At 35.1% G+C, this 19,833-nt stretch overlaps 1 protein-coding gene across 1 annotated transcript in view; it reads left to right on the top strand.

The window, feature by feature from the left end:
* The first annotated feature begins 17,090 nt into the window (after positions 1 to 17,090).
* The window catches only part of LOC137640027 (uncharacterized), a 50,413-nt gene continuing 47,670 nt past the window's right edge, over positions 17,091 to 19,833 (top strand). The window contains exon 1 of the mRNA XM_068372390.1: positions 17,091 to 17,268. The gene's annotated coding sequence lies outside the window, so the exon portion shown is untranslated. The remainder of the gene's footprint in view (positions 17,269 to 19,833) is intronic.

A 19,833-nucleotide genomic window follows, 5' to 3' on the forward strand; every position in this document is an offset into this window, starting at 1 on the left:
GGCCCTGTGCAAGTAAGAAACATGAAGTATATGTGTATCGTTATAAGGTTAACGTGTCAAGACTAATTAATTGTGTAAGATTTAATTTTTCAGTGAAACAAGTGATTATATAATTTTCAAAGTGTAATTGTTTCTTTTGTCTTAGTGAGGAGAACCCAAGAACAATATTTGAAGATGGATTCCCAAACGAGACAGTTACCATAGGAGTGACTAGAAGAGAAGTAGAACAAGCAGTAAAGAAGATGAAAAATAGTAAAGCTGCAGGACCGGATAATATACCAGTAGAGGTATGGAAGAGTCTTGGAGAGGAAGGTATAGATATCTTGTGGGACCTGACACAGAAGATCTTCAATCAGGAAAAGATGCCAGAGGAATGGAGAAGAAGCCTAATCATTTCCATCTATAAGGGGAAGGGAGACATCCAGGAATGTGGCAACTACAGAGCCATAAAGCTGATAGGCCATACTATGAAAATATGGGAGAAGATCATTGAGAAGAGACTCAGAGATGAAACAACAGTTGGTGAGGAACAATTTGGATTCATGCCGGGAAGAGGGACTGTAGAAGCAATATTTGCTTTGAGACAGATAATAGAAAAACATCGGGAGAAACAAAAAGGATTACATATGGTCTTTATTGACATGGAGAAGGCATACGATCGAGTACCACATCAGGAGCTGTGGAGATGTATGAGAGAAAAGGGAGTCCCTGAGAAATACGTAAGAATCACCCAAGATATGTATGAAAGGGCAGAAGAAAATGTTAAGATCAGTATAGACCTAACAGAAAGTTTCTCAGTAAATGTGGGACTACATCAGGGGTCTGCATTGAGCCCTTACCTATTTGATCTGGTCATGGATGTAGTAACACAAGGTATTAGAGATCAGTCTCCTTGGTGTATGCTTTTTGCTGATGACGTTATACTATGTAGCACTAGGCGAGAGGTAATAGAAGAGAAACTGGAGGAGGAGAGAAGAGAAATGGAAAATAGGGGATTGAAGATCAGCAGGAAAAAGGCAGAGTATTTGAGATTGAAAAATGGCGAGAATGGAGAAGTTAGTTTACAAGGAGAGAGATTAAATAGAGTTGAAAATTTCAGGTATTTAGGATCAACAGTTACAGAGGATGGTGATCTGGGAGCAGAAATAAACCACAGAATACAAGCAGGATGGAAGAATTGGAAAAAAGTATGTGGAGTACTATGCGACAGGAGAATAGGAGTTAAGTTGAAAAGTAAAGTACACAGGACAGTTGTGAGACCGACAATGATGTATGGAGCGGAGACGTGGGTAATAAAGAAGACAGAAGAGAAGAAGATGGATGTGGCAGAGATGAGAATGTTGAGATGGATGTGTGGGGTGACAAGAAGAGATAAGATACGGAATGAGGTAATTAGGGGTACCACAGGAGTTAGAAAACTATCAGATAAGATCCAATGAAAGTAGACTGAGGTGGTACGGTCATGTCATGAGAAGAGATGAACAGTATTTTGGGAGGAGAGTAATCGAAATGAAGGTACAGGGAACAAGAAGGAGAGGGAGACCAAAGCAAAGGTGGGTGGACTGTATCAAGGATGACCTTCGATCAAAGGGATTAACCGATGATGAGGTGTGGGACAGAGGTAGATGGAGAAAGCTGACCAGAAACATCGACCCCACATAGAAGTGTGAAAAGATGTAGACAAAGAAGAAGAAGAAGAAGAGGAGGAAGAAGGGAAGTTGGCAAGGAATCCATTCTCTGGCACTCTTGATATTACTACCATTCCCAGTAATGTTCAGGACGAGTTCCTTGATCTCAAACATGATTCTGCTACCAAAGATCTCTATGAAGAAAAATCTCTGAATGTATTCTGGTGTTCGATGCATAAGTCATATCCAAAAGTATGTGAGATTGCACTTCGACTACTCTTGCCTTTTTCAACTACCTATTTATGTGAGTCTGGTTTCTCCACCCTTCTACAAATCAAGAATAAGAGCCAGAACTGATTGGATATGGACCCCGACTTGAGATGTGTATTGCCAGTGACACAACCTTAGATTCGTCAACTGACTGAAAAGAAACAATATCAGCCTTCCCACTGATGTGTGATAAAATATGCAGAGGTTAATTGAACTTTTTCCCCTCCAAATCAAATTTGCTATTGTCTGCTAGTCATTTGTAGTCTAGTGATGTAAGTTAAGCATATCACAGAAATCTATCATTTAAAGATAATTATGACTGTAAACTTTGTAATAAAGCAAGGGTGTTCTCTTCATCAACATTTTATTTATTTATTCATTTTTTTTTTTTTTGTCAGGGTGGGATTTGAGAGAAAAATGAAGGGGAGCCACACGAATGTTGAGAATTCATGAAGGGGGGAATGGGGTGAAAAAGGTTGAGAACCACTGTCTTAGTCTGAGGTTTCATTCAGATTTAATATTTCGAGTCAAGTGATTATATAATTTTCAGAGTGTAGACATTCTTTTATCTTAATACAAGTTTTTTTCAGACTTAATACTTTGAATGATTTATTTTAGCTTTGATATAAATTCTTACAAAGTGTTGTAATTTATATAGAATATATTTATTTTTGTAAAGAGTGTATTTTATCAATCACCAGTGTTTATTTCATACTCGCTCATATCCTGTTAATGAATTGAAGTAAGAAGTTGTTTGAATAGATCTTAATAATGATTACTAAGTTTTGTTTTGAGTGTACTTAAGAGACCTTTGGATATTCAGTGTTTTTTTTGTATATTGCTGTCTAGGTGTTATATACCTGACTCAGAGCTCAGGTATTAACATTTCCATATGTAACAGATTTAATGTAAAAATAAACAACTGAGTTTGGAACTGGAGAGGATTGTGTAGCTTGCCAGCCATAATATATGTAATGTTATATTTTGGTTCCCAGACCACGGGACTATATTACATAATATATATATATATATATATATATATATATATATATATATATATATATATATATATGTATATATAGTCTACTGAAGCAACACCTTTCCAGCTGTCATCCTAAACTTTCTGATAAAGACTAGTCCTATTTTGAGAGAAAGGCACTTGTCCTCAAGCGTATCAGATTTGACCAAACCGGTCAGTACATAAACAAAAGGAAGCTAGTCTCCGTGCCTCATATATGGTTTCCTTGAGAGTTATACATAATAAAAATCCCCACACAAGAGTTGAAACTTTTGTCTTGCCATATTGCAAATATATTGTTGGCTGCTTCTTCGGCGAGAATATGACACAGAAGTTAAACACCTTGTCATCGTCAAATGATTCTGTGCATCAAAGAATATGTGACTTATCAGAGGACATCAAGCAACAAGTTATTGCAGAAATCAAGGAAGCTCCTCTAGGTATGTTTGCAATTCAATTTGATGGATCAATTTGTATATCATCTTGTTCCCAGCTTCTTACCTACACGAGGTATATAAAAGATTCAGACTTTAAAGAAAAGTTTTTCTTCTGTCACCCTTTGAAATCTACAACAGGAGAAGACATCTTTGAAGCTGTGTCCAGCCTTTTTGAAAAAGAAATGCTTTCTTGGACAAACATGGTGGGATCTGCAACAGATGGTTCCCCCTGCAATGCCAGGCTGTCGGTCTGGCTTCCAAGCAAGGGGGAAAGAAGCCAATGCCAGGGCAAGCAAGATGCACTGCATGATTCACTGCTATGCATTAGCTGTGAAGACCCTACCTCCAGACCTCAAAACTGTACTTGGCAATGTTGTAGCAATGGTCAACTTTATCAAAAACAGTCCGCTGAACACAAGGATACTGCGTCTTTTGTGTCAAGAACTTAATGCTGAGGAAGAGTCACTCTTTATTCATACAGAAGTTAGATAGCTATCAAAGGGTAACGTAATGGCTCAAGCTGTAACATTAAATTTGGATCTGAAGGAGTTCCTTAAGAGAAATCAGAAGGAAAAAACCTGAAGGAGTTCTTCAAGAGAAATCAGAAGGAAAAAACAAGGAAGTTTGTGAACAAGCTTTCAGACAACAAGTGGATTACAAAACTGTCTTATCTCAATTATATATTTTCTCGCATCAGTGCAGTCAACAGATCACTTCAAAGTTACTTGGCCTCTATTATTGACTTTATGGACAAGCTAGGAGCTTTTCAAATGAAATTCAAACTTTGGCAAGAAAAAGTCACAATGTGTCGGTTTGATGCTTCAGAGAATATGAACGATAGCTTGTCAGTTCTGTGTAAGGATGATGTGAATAAGGTCAGTGGTCTCATTCATAAGCATTTGGTTTCTTACATTCAAGAGTTAGAAAATTATTTTCCTGATATCACTGACTTAGATTGCCAGCTCATTCAAAATCCATTAAATGCGGACCCTATATCACTTCCATATGAATTGCAAGAAGAATTCATTGACTTTGTCAATGACTCAACTATAAAAGATTCTTTTGATAGTTTGTCATTGACCAGATTCTGGTCAACAATAGCATGTTATTACCCTACTTTATCGAAGAATTACGTCCGGAAGCGCCTGATGTTTTCATCCACATACCACTGTAAGCAGGGATTCTAAGCATTGTGCTTGATTAAAAACATGTTACGTTCACATCTTGCAGTCAAAGATGACATAAGAGTGGCTCTTTCAAAGACTGTGCCAAGAATTGACTTGTTGGTAGTAAAGCATTTTAATGTAATACTTACTTTACTTTACTTTGATGGCTGCTTTTCCGGTCCCATACAGCAGGAGAGCCCTACTCACTAAAGGACTTCCGCTGTCGTTTTACCTTGTTCGTTAAGAGTATTTATCATTTCAGATCACGTATTGTTTATTTACTGTTAAATCATCACTGTTGTATGATTTTTCTTAATAAGAAAGTCTTCAGTTTCCTCTCGAAAGCCTTAATATCTTCAATCATTCACATGTTTCGTGGGAGCTTATTATATAGTGTCGGGGCCACATATTTAAAGGCTCTGGAGCCTAAAGTAAACATATATCTAGGTTCCAACAGTTTGAAGCCATCTGTAACTATTCTCGTGTCGACACGATTTGTTGGCTGAGCAGTATGTAGCAATTCTCTTAAGTATTTTGGACGCCCGGTTCTGATAACTTGGTGGGTTATTGTACATATTTTAAATTCAGGATAGTGATGACATGTAAGTGTAATTACTGTTTATTTACTAAAGTGTGAAAGTGTCAACTTTTTTCATTAATTGACAAAATTGAATATTTTCATAAATTAATTTCTAGTGAAACAAGCGATTGTAAAATTCTTGAAGTGTCTAGTCATATGTCTAAGGTCTAGTTCAGATTTAGAATTCGAGTTATTTGTTTTATGTATTACCATTGAATTGTTATTTTTATAGAATATGTATATTTTTGTAAAGTGTGTATTATTTCGATCACCAATAATTATTTCAGTGCTTTGCTCGTATCGCCTGACTAAGAACTGAAGTAAGATGTTGGTTTTAAAATATTTCCCGTTAAAAGTAAAATAATCTCCCAGTTTTGTTTTGAGTGTAACGTAAAGAGACCTTTAGATATTCTGTGTTCATATATATTAACGTCTTGGAGTTGCGAATTATTCTCAGAGCTCGGAGGTATTCTCTTGTGTATCAGATTATGTAATATAAAGCATGTGAGTTTGGGAGCTTGGAAATTTACGTATTTCGCTAGTCATAATTATATATATATATATATATATATATATATATATATATATATATACAGTATATATATATATATATATATATAAATATATATATACATATATATATATATATATATATATATATATATATATATATATATATATATTCTTATGAAGGTGGTCTAGCATAAGTGTAAATATCTTATTTACGTATTTCATTTTTGTATTTAAGAGATATTTAGCCAGCTTGTAGGGTGAGTTCCACTCTTGTAGGTTTAAGTAATGTATGTAAATTACATAAACCTCTAGTCATTCATTCAATTGCATTTTCATTCAATTCAGTATGCGTAAATTTACATCACTTTAAAGAAATGACTTTCTATTTCACATAGTTTTGTTACGAAGTCTTATGTAAACTCGCTTAGGTATGTTGTATGACACACGAGGTGTGAGCACGAAGTGTGAGTACGAGGGATTACGTCATTTATTATGTCCCCACATGGTTAGAAAAGACATGAAAATTCCAAAATAAAGTTGTTTTTTTTTTTATTGTTACGAGAGGTAAGTGGGGGGAGTTAGCTGAGAGAGGGATGCCTTCCAAGCAAGGTTAGTACCCCTCCTTCAAATTACTATGTTGGCAACCTTATGCTGCTAGAGCCATGCCCCCAACGCTACGAGAATGATCAGCTAGAAATTTCTAGAAGAATTAAGTCAAAATATATAGCCCTAGGAAAGCATAAGTAGGAGCAGAGGCCCAGCCTATGTGTAGTTCCCTGAAATTATTAGATGTGGTTGAATGCAGAAGAGAAAGGATACCATGAAAAGTTTTATCCATGAGAAATATCTTACAAGGTTTAAAAAAGTTACTCTGATGAAGATGCTTGGGTTCTTATGCAAAATGTTCTAAAAAGGAAAGAGGTTAATGTTAATGGGCCTAAATCATTAATAATCTAACAATTGTTTTTATTTTTTGAAAAGTTTGTTAAAATTTGTTTTCGTAGCGATAATCGCGAATCAGAGTGGGGAGGAAATCGAGGGTATAGGGAGGAATTACAGACTAGTTTTAACCCCTCCAAGTTTCAAACTATCCCCCTCGTTTTTGTGTAGTATCTCATCATTTATAAATATTAATCAATTGCTTATGATAAGGGTCAACACAAAATTATCAGGTTACATGTATATACAGTACATGTGCGGTTTCATCTATGGGTATAATTTATTGATGTCACGTCTTTAACCGTTAATTGTCTGTGTTCTTTTTTGCGATTATTATACTAATGCAGTGATAAAAGCACGTTCGATACGGCCATCATTTGTGTATTATTTTCATTCTTTTAAAGAAATTAGGACAGATTCAGTGTGGAATTGCATGTTGTATAATAGTAGCCCTCACAAGTCATGCGCTCCTTACTTCATCGGGATGACCACAAAGAGGACGATATCCACAATGACCATTTCTCGTCCTTGAGCAGCAAATCAAACCCCCTTTATTTTGTTATCATTTCATCTTTTATGTAGTAGTAAGCCATTGATCTCTGGTCTGTTGGGATGTATATAAATCCAGGTTAATCAGATCACAGCAACACTTGTCCAAAAAGTCGTCGGTATGGCTGGTGAACGGAAATCGGACAATCTCAATATCTTTGACTGCACAATGAATCTTATAAGACCATAGTCTGTTAAATTTACGAAGGTCGAGGTGTATATCAAGACAAAAACATACGGTGCCATATTTTTGACTTCGTAGTTTACCTTCTTAACTCTCTAAATTATTATTATTATTATTATTATTATTATTATTATTATTATTATTATTATTATTATTATTATTAGCCAAGCTACAACCCTAGTTGGAAAAGCAAGATGCTATAAGCTCAAGGACTCCAACAGGAAAAAATATCCCAGTGAGGAAAGGAAATAAGGAAATAAATAAATAATGAGAACAAATTAACAATAAATCATTCTAAAAACAGTAACAACGACAAAACAGATAAGTCATATATAGACTATAAAAAGACTTATGACAGCCTGTTCAACATAAAACATTTGCTGCAACTTTGAACTTTTGAAGTTCTACTGATTCAACTACCCGATTAAGAAGAACATTTCACAACTTGGTTACACCTGGAATAAAACTTCTAGAATACTGAATAGTATTGAGCCTCATGATGGAGAAGGCCTGACTATTAGAATTAACTGCCGGCCTAGTATCAAGAACAGGATGGAATTGTCCAGGAAGATCTGAATGTAAAGGATGATCAGAATCATGAAAAATCTTATGCAACATGCATAATGAACTAATTGAATGATGGTGCCAAAGATTAATATCTAGATCAGGAATAAGAAATTTAATAGACCGTAAGTTTCTGTCCAACAAATTAAGATGAGAATCAGCAGCTGAACACCAGACAGGAGAACAATACTCAAAACAAGGTAGAATGAAAGAATTAAAACACTTCTTCAGAATAGATTGATCACCGAAAATCTTGAAAGACTTTCTCTATAAACCATTTTTTTGCGCACTTGAAGAAGACACATACCTAATGTGTTTCTCAAAAGTAACTCTGCTGTCGAGAATTACACCTAAAATTTTAAAAGAGTCATACAAAGTTAAAGAAACATTATCAATACTGAGATCTGGATGTTGAGGAGCCACTGTTCTTGACCTACTTACAATCATACTTTGAGTTTTGTTAGGATTCAACTTCATACCCAATAATTTGCACCTTTGGGAATCGACCTCTTATTCACAAATTATCTTCTCTGAAGGCCACAGCCAAAAGGTTTCTTTGTTTTCTTTTGTCATATTGTCTCTTACAATAGTTACTTTATTATTTTAGTTGGCATATCAACATGCTCGCTATATTTTCTTGTTATCACTTTATTTTTGACATTTCTTTAAGGATACAATACCCATTTTCCTTCTTGTTACTTTTGTATTTTATCTTTATAGCATTCCTTTATTTCTTTTTTCCTTATTTGTTTCCCTTCCCAGTAGGGTTGAAGCTTGGCTAATAATAATAATAATAATAATGATAATAATAATAATAATAATAATAATAATAATAATAATAATAATAATAATAATACAGGAGAGGGCACACGATTTCACACATCTAACTTTTATTTTGAAATTAGACTTTAGATACACAACAGAACTTTTTTGTTGATATAGATGACAACGTAACATTTTTAAAGATTCCCCATTATAATTATGGAGGGCAGGAATATATTCGGTAGCAACTGCATACGGAACCATTGTTCAAAATTACGTCACTGTTCATTTGACTTTGATAGTTTTGCTTAAATTGGTTGCTTCTGTTGTGCGAAAAAAAATTGCTTTAGAAACATTAGTAACAGGACCTCCTTTCTATTTTTCTAAAGCAAAATATTTCGAAATATTATAAAGAATCTCTCGGGCTTGACCAGTAAGTAGCCTACTGTTGCTCTGTATGGGGATGGATGACCTTCCATTCTGGCTGATAAAAAGTTTATGATGCTTTTTGTGAGTCTCCTTTGATTGGCTATAATCTTTGAGGAATCTCTGTTTTAGCGTTTGTAATTCTCTCTCTCTCTCTCTCTCTCTCTCTCTCTCTCTCTCTCTCTCTCTCTCTCTCTCTCTCTCTCTCTCTCTCTCCTACATCTGAGTTTGGAGATCAAGCAGCAAGCTACTTCCGTCGCAAGTGGTTCCTACCAGTACCTGCCCTGCCGCAAGAGATATTTTCTGACAAAAGCCGATTAATGAATGTCCATCGCTGACCTGAGAAACTTTATCGAAAAAGAGGCAATTCTGTGTCTCTTCATAGCACGACTGAATGATGTTATAAAACTATATCAATTTGTATTTTTAGTTTTTATATGATTAAAGTTTAACATGTAAAGTAATTGCATTCATTATAACCATCAAATGTCATCCTTTTCTCTTTATTTTCGAAACACAGTATCGGAAATATGGCATGTGTGTTTTTGTCTTTAGGTACATCTCAAGCTTCTTCGTAAATTCCACAGAGTATAGCGATAAAGTACAAATATCGTTGTGGATTTTTTTTATTTCTCCAGGCATGTTGTTGTGTGAAGAACATGAATGGCATCTATTTGAGATGATAAAAGAAAACAATCCTCGACAATCACACGCGCGCTACAATAATTTTCTACCTCGCTGTTATCTCAAAATCTTAAATGACAGAATCTGTGGCTTTTAACGTGTCATATAAATCACTAATAAGTCTACACAATATTTTGTCTTAAATACAAAGATAAACTTTCAATCAACTATTTCGAAGTCACCAATAAATGCATGATGCATATGTGCACTGTCATATGAATTATTTTCTATTCCGATCAGGGAGTAACTTGAAAACAGGGGAGGGGGGATAGCTTGAAACTGGTTTCAAAATTCATCCCCACCCCAGGTAAGCTGAAACCAGTTTAAAGTTACCGGGGGGGGAGGGGGGGTTTCGCTTGAAACTGGGGATAGCTTGAAACCTAGGAGGATTAATACAGCTTGAAACCTCTACACCGGTCTACAATATGAAAACGCACTTGTGAGAAATTAGATTTAGCTAATCGTTCCACGCACCAAATACAGCTTTTTTTACATTTTTCTTTCATATGAAAATTCTTTCTGTCCATTTCTTATCTTATTTTGCACCGTGAAGAGGACTAATGGGTATTGACTGAAATATAATGATTTATTTGATTTGCTTTGCTTCGTTTTAGGGGCTTTTTAAGAAACGGGTTAACAAATCATGTGGAAAGAGGATTCAAAATTTATGAAATAGGATCATCAAAACTTTTTATTTTGTTGAATACAATAGCCAAGTTATGGAAAGTTTTTTTTTCTAACCACGCACCGCGTTTTATAATATAACGTAAATCCGTGTACAGAAGATGCTAGATATTCATCGGCAGAAAACATGAGCTGAAAACGAGGGACCTTGACAATCTTCTTATATGTCAAGCTATTTGTGTGTGTGTGTGTGAGAGAGAGAGAGAGAGAGAGAGAGAGAGAGAGAGAGAGAGAGAGAGAGAGAGAGAGTTCTTAAGAAAGTTAGAAGAAAAGCACAACTATTTAAACTGATTGATTGTTTACAACTTCGAGAAAACCGCTGTTGCCACTTCTCTCATAGTCATAAAGGCCCGGTCACACCGCCCGTTCCTTGAACGGTAGGGAGGTGGACCAAACCCTCGAAAATTTAATTCAACATTTTTACGTTCGGTCTTTATTAGGCTGCTGAACGTAGCAAATCATCGCGTATTTCCTGAGTTTTCTTACACCTCTATTATGGAAGTTGCTAATTCATGCAATAAGGGTATTTGTATATAGGATGTCGAAAAGCGTAGCGGAGTGATATTACAGTCACCAACCTGTTAAAGATAATAACAAAGTAGGGTAAAAATTACGGTCGCTGTATCTTAATTAAAATGACGGGGTTTTTTAACAGTTTATTAAAAAAAAAAAGCGACTGAAACTTTTCGATATCCTGTATACCAATACCCTTGTTGCATAAATTAGCAACTTCCATAATAGAGGTGTAAGAAAACTCATGAAATATGCGAGGATTTGCTACGTTCAGCCGCCTAATAAAGACCAAACGTAAATCCGTTAAATTAAATTTTCGAGGGTTTGGTTCACCTCCCTATCGTTCAAGGAACGCTCCAGCCAAGGTCTATAGAATAAATACGTATTCTATAGACCTTGGCTCCAGCCAAGGCCCATAGAATATTCTATGGGCCTTGGCTCCAGCAACGTTCGGGCGGTGTGACCGGGCCTGAACCTTTAAATCGACCCCTACCTAAGTCTGTAGCCCTCTCTCTGTGGGGCACTATTAGGCAGAGTCTTTGTCCATACAAATCTTAATCCGGAAGCTTAAGATCCCCATTCCATTTGCTTATTACTTTTGAGATTTTTTTTATTTGTTATGACTTATACCTTAAAATTTTCCATATGGCATTTAATTTTATGATCCCTTTAATGATAAGTAATAAAAATGTTATTACCATTCGTTGTGTCTTATGGTATTTTTTAATTTGCTTATAATCTTGTAAGTGGAATGTCTTCTATTTGATATTTTTATTTTGATATTTTGAATATTTTTCGTCTGTGATGCTATCTCTTTCCTAAACAAGTTTTTAATTATTTTGCATTACACTGCTCCTCATTCGAAGGTTTCTCCTATCATTTGTATTCATCAGGTTATGATTTCGTCAAATTTCTCATCCTTTCTCATATATATGTATATGTGTGCATATATATATATATATATATATATATATATATATATATATATATATATATATATATATATATATATATATATATATATTTATCTTTAGAGCCTCAATATTCTTTCATGTTTTCCCTCAACTACAATTTCATATCTCTTTATTGTCATTGGTTAACACTTTTGTGACTACATTATTCTTTTATTTTCTATAATTTTCATATTTAAATTTTGCATATAATACATAGCTTTTTGATTAAAAATATATTTCATTTAAAGTAACAAAAATCATGCGTCCTCATTCATCATTTCTTATATTTCCTTCTGTAAATCATGACATAGATATGGAAAAGGTATTTAGGCTATGCTGAAATTGTTTTATAATTCTCACTGGAATTCATGTAACAAGTTACATTTTTTAAAGGTTATTTAGCATAAACTCATCATTGGGAGAGATATATTTTATTTACAAAAGTTATCACAGGAATTGCAATAAGATGATTGTATACATAATACATATCACGAAGAATCTTCATTGTCACATGATGTCATTTCAAAATAAATGAATCAATATATTCATCAATGCAGATATCGTTAGCACTATCCTCTTTTTGCAAGTTTTCAGAATGCCTAACTGCATTTGCCGAATTTGCAGTTGTCACTGATTGAAGTGCTTCCCTAACAGAGGTTTCAGATCAGCCATTTTAAAATTGTTTCTTTTTGCCACATAGATCTTTATTTGGGCCCAAATCAATTCTATGGGATTATATTCACAGTGATAAGGAGGTAACATAACCACTTGATGTCCGTTGTCTCGTGCCATTTTGTCTATTACATCATCATTTTTAATTCCATGGTGATTTAACCATTTCAAATAATTCACACTTATTCAGATGTTCACTTGGATTTTCACCTTTATTCTTTAGCCATTTTCTTTATGACGTCTTTTTTGTCTGACATTGTCGGAGGTTTGTTAATTCTTACCGAATGATAAAAGGCGTCATCCAAAACAAGGATAGACGATGGAGGTATATTTGGAAGAAGCTTATGCTTGAACCATTCTTCAAACATTTTGGAATTCATTTGATGGTGGTAATCACCATCATTTTTAGATTCAAATACCAATTCCGCATTTGGTACAAATCCATCCTTTGAACCAGCATGTAGAATTATAAGTCTTTTTCCCTTTTTAGTTGGTGGTTTCACTCCTGTTGGTTTTTTGGAATTCATATCCGTCCAGCAATGCTTTACTGTATAGTTTTGATTCACCCAAGTTTCATCAATATATATTAATGAATTACTCCCTTTCATTTTCATTTTCCTTAGAAATTTTGTTCTTGCGCTGACATCAGATCGTTCCATAAGAAATGGTTTTCCATCCACTTTTCCGTATTTAAAACCCATTTCTTTCAAAATCACCCTTAATGATTCTTTGCTTTCAGGAAATTCCGAATTTTATTTAAATTTACACAAAATCTTATCAAGATTTGTTTTTTCTTCCCTGACATAGAAATTGTGGACAATTCTTCTAAAAGTACATTTATCAAAACTGTCTCTTTCTTATTGTTGGTGAATGGCGAAGTTGCATCATATTCCCCAGACTCCCTTGCTTCTTTGCAACACCGATGAATAGTAGCTTCGCTCAACTTTGTAGCCTCAGTTACACGCAGAACTGCTTGCGATACATTACGAAGTGGACCGCCATTGTATTTCTCTGTGACAAAGTACTTATAAATATGAGAGGCCATTCGTCTGGCTCTTGCTGCCAGATGACCGCTTGGAGACTCTTCCATGATGGACTGTTTCATAGCGTGCTCTCTGTAGGAATGAATTTATTTCACTGCCGACTTTTGCTCTTTGTAACCTGAAGGAAAAGTCATACAGTACTTTTGGGTGCTTAAATTCTCATCTTGAGCTCGCGACGGAGCTTATCCAAAGGGTAGCTTAAGGGATAGTCTTCAAACGTCATGGTTTATTTTGCTTAGCCACCTGCATATCGCGTGTCAAGGTCACAAGAAAAGTGGCAGAGTTTTTTTTTACACAAATGTTACGTTTACAAATACGATTTCTCATTTTGATTAATAGTAGATGTGGCAACAGCGTTCCTTTCCAAGAACGTGAACAATCTCTAAGTTTAGATCTGTCGGAGTTAAAAACGTTAAGGGGCATGACTGATACCGATTTGTTTTGAACATTAAAGTATTAGATCGTCTGGGGATAATCATTGACATATCCTTAAACAATATGGATGGAAATGATTTCAAACAGATAAATGGCGAGCGTAAACTCATGCAAAAATAATTAATTGTTAAATTAATTTTACAGAAAAGTCTTAATCCTGAATTGAAGAAGTTGATTGCAACAGCATGAATAACCGCGTGAAAGACTTCGTCTAAGTCTAAGATCTCGGATCTCTCCGCCGCCTTGGAACAATACATTAATGATGTTCCGAAATCAATAGATTCTTAACTTATGATGTGAGCGAGCAGATGTCACAAGTGAAACTGATTCTTATATTGATAAATCGTAAGATTCAACATATGCAAGTTCAAGGACTCTCTCTCTCTCTCTCTCTCTCTCTCTCTCTCTCTCTCTCTCTCTCTCTCTCTCTCTCTCTCTCTCTCTCTTAAATACATAAGTAATATTCCTACATACCTACCTACCTGAGAACCGATATTCTTCACGATGGAAGTTGCTACTATGTATAAAGGGCTTATCGGATGAAATCAGCTCAAAATGCCTTAATCTTAAGTAAAAGTGTATCCCGTTATTCTAAAATTTGCACTTGTCAGCGAACTGGCTATTTGACACACACATGTAAGATATATACTGTATATATATATATATATATATATATATATATATATATATATATATATATATATATATATATATATATATGTGTGTGTGTGTGTGTGTGTGTGTGTATGTGTGTTTATAGATAGACATATATAGATAGATAGCTAGATACAAAACATCATGTCGTTACTATTGTAAGTGTATGAAATTTTTAGAAACTATTTTCTGCAACACCATTGAACCATAACACTCAAAATCCCTAAATGTCTGAGAACACAATAATCCAAAAACATTAATGAATATCTTTTTTTTATTGTCTATGGTTATCTTGACAATGATACGCAGACATAACCCATGATGAACTTTGATATTAGACAATATCCAACATCTGCCAAAAAACAAAATTTCGATGTCGCTTGAAGATATATATATATATATATATATATATATATATATATATATATATATATATATATACACACATATATATATATATATATATATATCATCTTTGGTATATCTCTGGTTGCGGTTAATTTTTCCTTTCCCTACACATGCACCGAAAAGTCTGGCCTATTCCTAACAGATTCTCCTCTGTCCTCATTCAATTGACAACACCAAGATTACCAAACAATTCTTCTTCATTCAAGGGGTTAACTACTGTACTGTAATTGTTCAGTGGCTACTTTCCTCTTGGTAAGCGTAGAAGAGACTCTTTAGCTATGGCAAGCAGCTCTTCTAGGAGGACACTCCAAAATAAAACCATTGTTCTCTAGTCTTGGGTTCATAGATAGCCTCTGTACCATGGTCTTCCACTGTCTTGGATTAGAGTTACCATGCTTTTGGGTACACTCGGGCACACTATTCTATCTTATTTCTCTTCCTCTTGTTTTGTCAAAGTTTTTATAGTTTCTATAGAGAATGTTTACTTTGGTGTTGTTGCTGTTCTCAAAATATTTAATTTCTCCTTGCTTCCTTTCCGCACTGGGATAATTTCCCTGTTGGAGCCCCTGGACATATCGCACCCTGCTTTTCCAACTAGGGTTGTAGCTTAGCAAGTAATAATAATAATAATAATAATAATAATAATAATAATGATATATACAGTTACATGCATATATATATATATATATATATATATATATATATATATATATATATATATATATATATATATATATATATATATATATATATACAGTATAAATATATACATATGCACATATATTTGTACATTTCAACTTACAATATATCTGCTTAATGAATTGGTCTGTTCATTATCATGGAATTAATTCGCATCCCAGGCCATATTGATTGCAACAGTATCCTTAATAAATAGCAGGGAAGTTAAGTTTATACATTGATTGGAAGTATTAGAGAGAGAGAGAGAGAGAGAGAGAGAGAGAGAGAGAGAGAGAGAGAGAGAGAGAGAGAGAGAGAGAGAGAGAGAGAGAGAGAGAATGTCTCATGACGGTTTTTTCACTTTGGTGGGATGAGGATTACCTTCAGTTTCGGTGGTAGCCTGGTAGGCTATTTTGACGGAACCACAAACACTCGTGATTGGTATACATATGAATCTCTCTCCACATTGATTACGGCCGGCAAAGGACGAATAACAATGATGAACAGGATTTCTTGCTCAAATGAACGAAGGAATGCTGGATTTAGGAAAGACTTCCAATGCTGAATCGACTCGCGGAGTCTTTCAAGTAACACTCATTGTCAACTGATCTAACACGTGTGTCACTCAGAGAGAGAGAGAGAGAGAGAGAGAGAGAGAGAGAGAGAGAGAGAGAGAGAGAGAGCTTGTTGTTGCCTTTATTATTATAAGATGGTCTTGTCTCTTCCTCCATACTGAGATTAAAGATTCGTGCACGTGTGAACACGCTTTCTAATACTAAAGCAAATTATGCTGTTAATTAGAAATAGGCCTTCCTTAATAATAACTTTAGTATATCACTTAAATAAGTTTAGCGCGGCTAGTGATAACCTTGAATTTATAAAAAAGATTGTTGTCATTAGGCCTTACCCATCGCATCGCCCTCCATACATACAGTCAGTTATCCCTTGGTAACTATGGGTCCTTACCTCAAGGTCTTGCTTAGGTTGTAAAATGTGAATCGATTTTGATCTTTACTGAGAAGGGCGGAGTCTGGGAAACAAAAAATTTACAATGATATAAAGACCTGGACAAGTTGATGAATTCATGAGATTTTTTACCATTTAAGGTGTATTCTACAAAACATTATTCAATTTTATTTGTTAATTTTATAGAGATAGAGTCGGGTAAATTCGTTTTCTTCTATGATGTATTGAACATTATTGCAGCACAACGTCCAGCAAGGATGTTATCAAAGAGAACCTTCCTTGCTTCCAAAGTTAAAGGTACAAAAACCTAATGGAAGGTTAGTGTGGGCTTGCATTCTAGAGCCGAGATCTCAGACTCACTAGTACGCACATGCCCTCCGTGTATACCGTTCGTTCCTTCCCTCGGCCCTGGCTGGGCCCTGGCAGCTGGCTGCTGTCAGTGTGAGCCAGGCAGTTTACATGACTGGTGTTGTTAGTCTGCCGACTGCCACAGCGAACTTACTGTACAGTGACGATGTTTTATTACTTCTGATCCGCTTTCGGTAAGTTTCATTCGTCACTTGTATTTTCAGCTTTTGCGAGATAACGTGTAATAACATTGGTCTCAGAAATGAGGTAGTGCGGTCATTCATGGGAACTATTTTCCTCATGATAACACCTGACTTTCACTTTCGAGGAGAGGTGTAGGATATGGTAGGTGCCAAGTGACTGATGTTAAGAAATGAATTTACCAATTTCATCGAACATTGACGTGCCACCTTAATACCAAAGATGGATGTTCGGATTTTTTGAAAACAGATCTTGAAAGTGGGAATGACAAACGGAAACATTCAATGGCATACACAAGTCTCCCCCATAGTGTCCCGAGCCCTTGACATTGACATCGTCGTAAAAGAAAACGTGTTTCGGGAGCCTTACCAGATTCCGATTATTGATGCATGTTTAATTGAACAGTAAAGCCCTTTTGATGAATGAGTACTATGCACTAGAAAGACAAAATGTTTTCGTGGGATTTGACGTCTGTGAATGTTATTTGAAGCTAACGAAAATTCATTACAAAACTTGTCATTTCTTCAAGACATTTTCCAAATTAATATTGGATAACGTTAGACCACTGCAACGGTATAGTATCGAGAGGTGGAATGCGCCTAAAGGTTAGATATTGCTTAGAAATTCATTCCCGATCTAGTTGAAATGATTCACTCGGTGAATACTTTTGGGATAATAGCTACACACAGTTAAATTGAAGCTTATTTTATGCAAAACAGTTTGTGACCAACACTGGAGATTCCATTGATGATAGCTGACAGCTATCATCATTGTTTTAAGTGGCGAATGCGTAGTGTAGTAGCTTCTGGTACTAAGAATATCTTCACTTTGGTCATTTTCAGAAATGAAATAAGGAGTGTCACTCGTGTTATGCCACCTGTTTTACTTTTTTTCGATTGTCTGAAGTTTTTCCACATTAGCCAAAAATTTAATTTAAATATCGCGGTAAAATTTATTTATATATATATATATATATATATATATATATATATATATATATATATATATATATATATATATATATATATCAGTGTGTGTGTGTTTGTGTGTGTGTGTGTGTGTGTGTGCTTGAAGGAGAGAGAAAGATAGAGACGCAAGACGCTAGTCACATAATATAAAACATTTTGTTACCTTAGTCATGTTAAAAGGCGAGTTATGGTAATATCTAAGACAAGGAAAACAAAACGAGGGTGATACTGGTGTATCCTACGGATGTGACGTTGCGATCTTACTCAATGTAACAAAGATGATGTCACAGTCTCACCTAACTTAAGGAGCAAGTCATTCTAACTTTAATAGTGGCCACTGCCTTGGGATAGAGTTCTCTTGCTTGAAGATACACTCTGGCAACCTGTTCTATCTTATTTCTCTTCCTCTAGTTTGTTGAAGTTTTAGTTTATATATGAAAGATCTAATTCAATGTTGTTACAGTTCTTGAAATGTTTTATTGTAATTGTTCATTAGTTCCCTTGAAGTTTAAATATTTCCTTGTTTCCTCTCCTTACTAGGATATTTTTTTCTCTTGGAACCATTGCGCTTATCGCATCTTGCTTTTCCAACTAGGGTTGTAGCATAGCTTGTAATAATAAATATGATAATAATAATTTAGTCATTTTATCTGATTGAGGCCGATTGTTAAAGGAATGCCTATGTGAGTTTCTCCTTCATAAAAACAATGACTCTGTGGAGGTAGGATCCAATGTGACGATTAACTTCTCATAAAATAAAAAAAAAAAAATAATTTTGATTTTACTGTAGTCTTTTCTGCCAAATTTTGACACCAGACATGTTAACCAGAAGTATTCTCTCTTTATATTGGATGAATTTAGAAAACGCAGTATCTTAACCTATGAAATGACGCAGCAGGGAAATAAAAGTTCGAATAAACTCTTCCTAAAACCTAAACTTGTTCGCTTTGAACCATATAGTACGGCCTACCTAGTACACAGAATCTGTTCACCTCAGTACATATCTTTAAATTTGTAACAGGCGGGTAGGTAGGTATTACAGCGGCAATTACACAACGTGTGCAAGTCACGGGCTCATGTACTTATGGCAACCCGTAAGAGGGAATTAACCGGCAGGTGTGGAGGAGGGAGGCAGCAATGTCGTCTCTGCCTTTTGATTAAGGTTTGCTCAGTTGACAGCAATATCTGAGTCATCTCAAGTACAACGTCAGTGGCTTTTCGCTGGAGGGAATTGTAACTACAGTTTTTACAAATCTTGGACTATGCCACATTACTCTTATTTTTTTCTTTGCCGAGTCTCCACTGCTCTGCCCCTAATGGGAGTAAATTTTTGTTTGTGCCATAGTTTCTTCCTTAACCAAGACCCCACACAATTTCCATAGATTAGGGTGTAACTAAGTAAGAGATATCTGAATATCATTTTGATATCTTTCAACAGCAGTGTTATTTCTTTCGATATTTGATAAAATCCTTCAGCTGTTGACACAGTTGCACCGTAGTTCTCCACTTTGTCTCATGGCATTTATAGCTCTTTGGCTCTCAATTTCCGTATTAAATGAAGCAAGTGAATAAATAGCAACTGTATAACCG

This window comes from Palaemon carinicauda, chromosome 4, assembly GCF_036898095.1.
Source record: "Palaemon carinicauda isolate YSFRI2023 chromosome 4, ASM3689809v2, whole genome shotgun sequence".
NCBI lineage: Eukaryota > Metazoa > Arthropoda > Malacostraca > Decapoda > Palaemonidae > Palaemon > Palaemon carinicauda.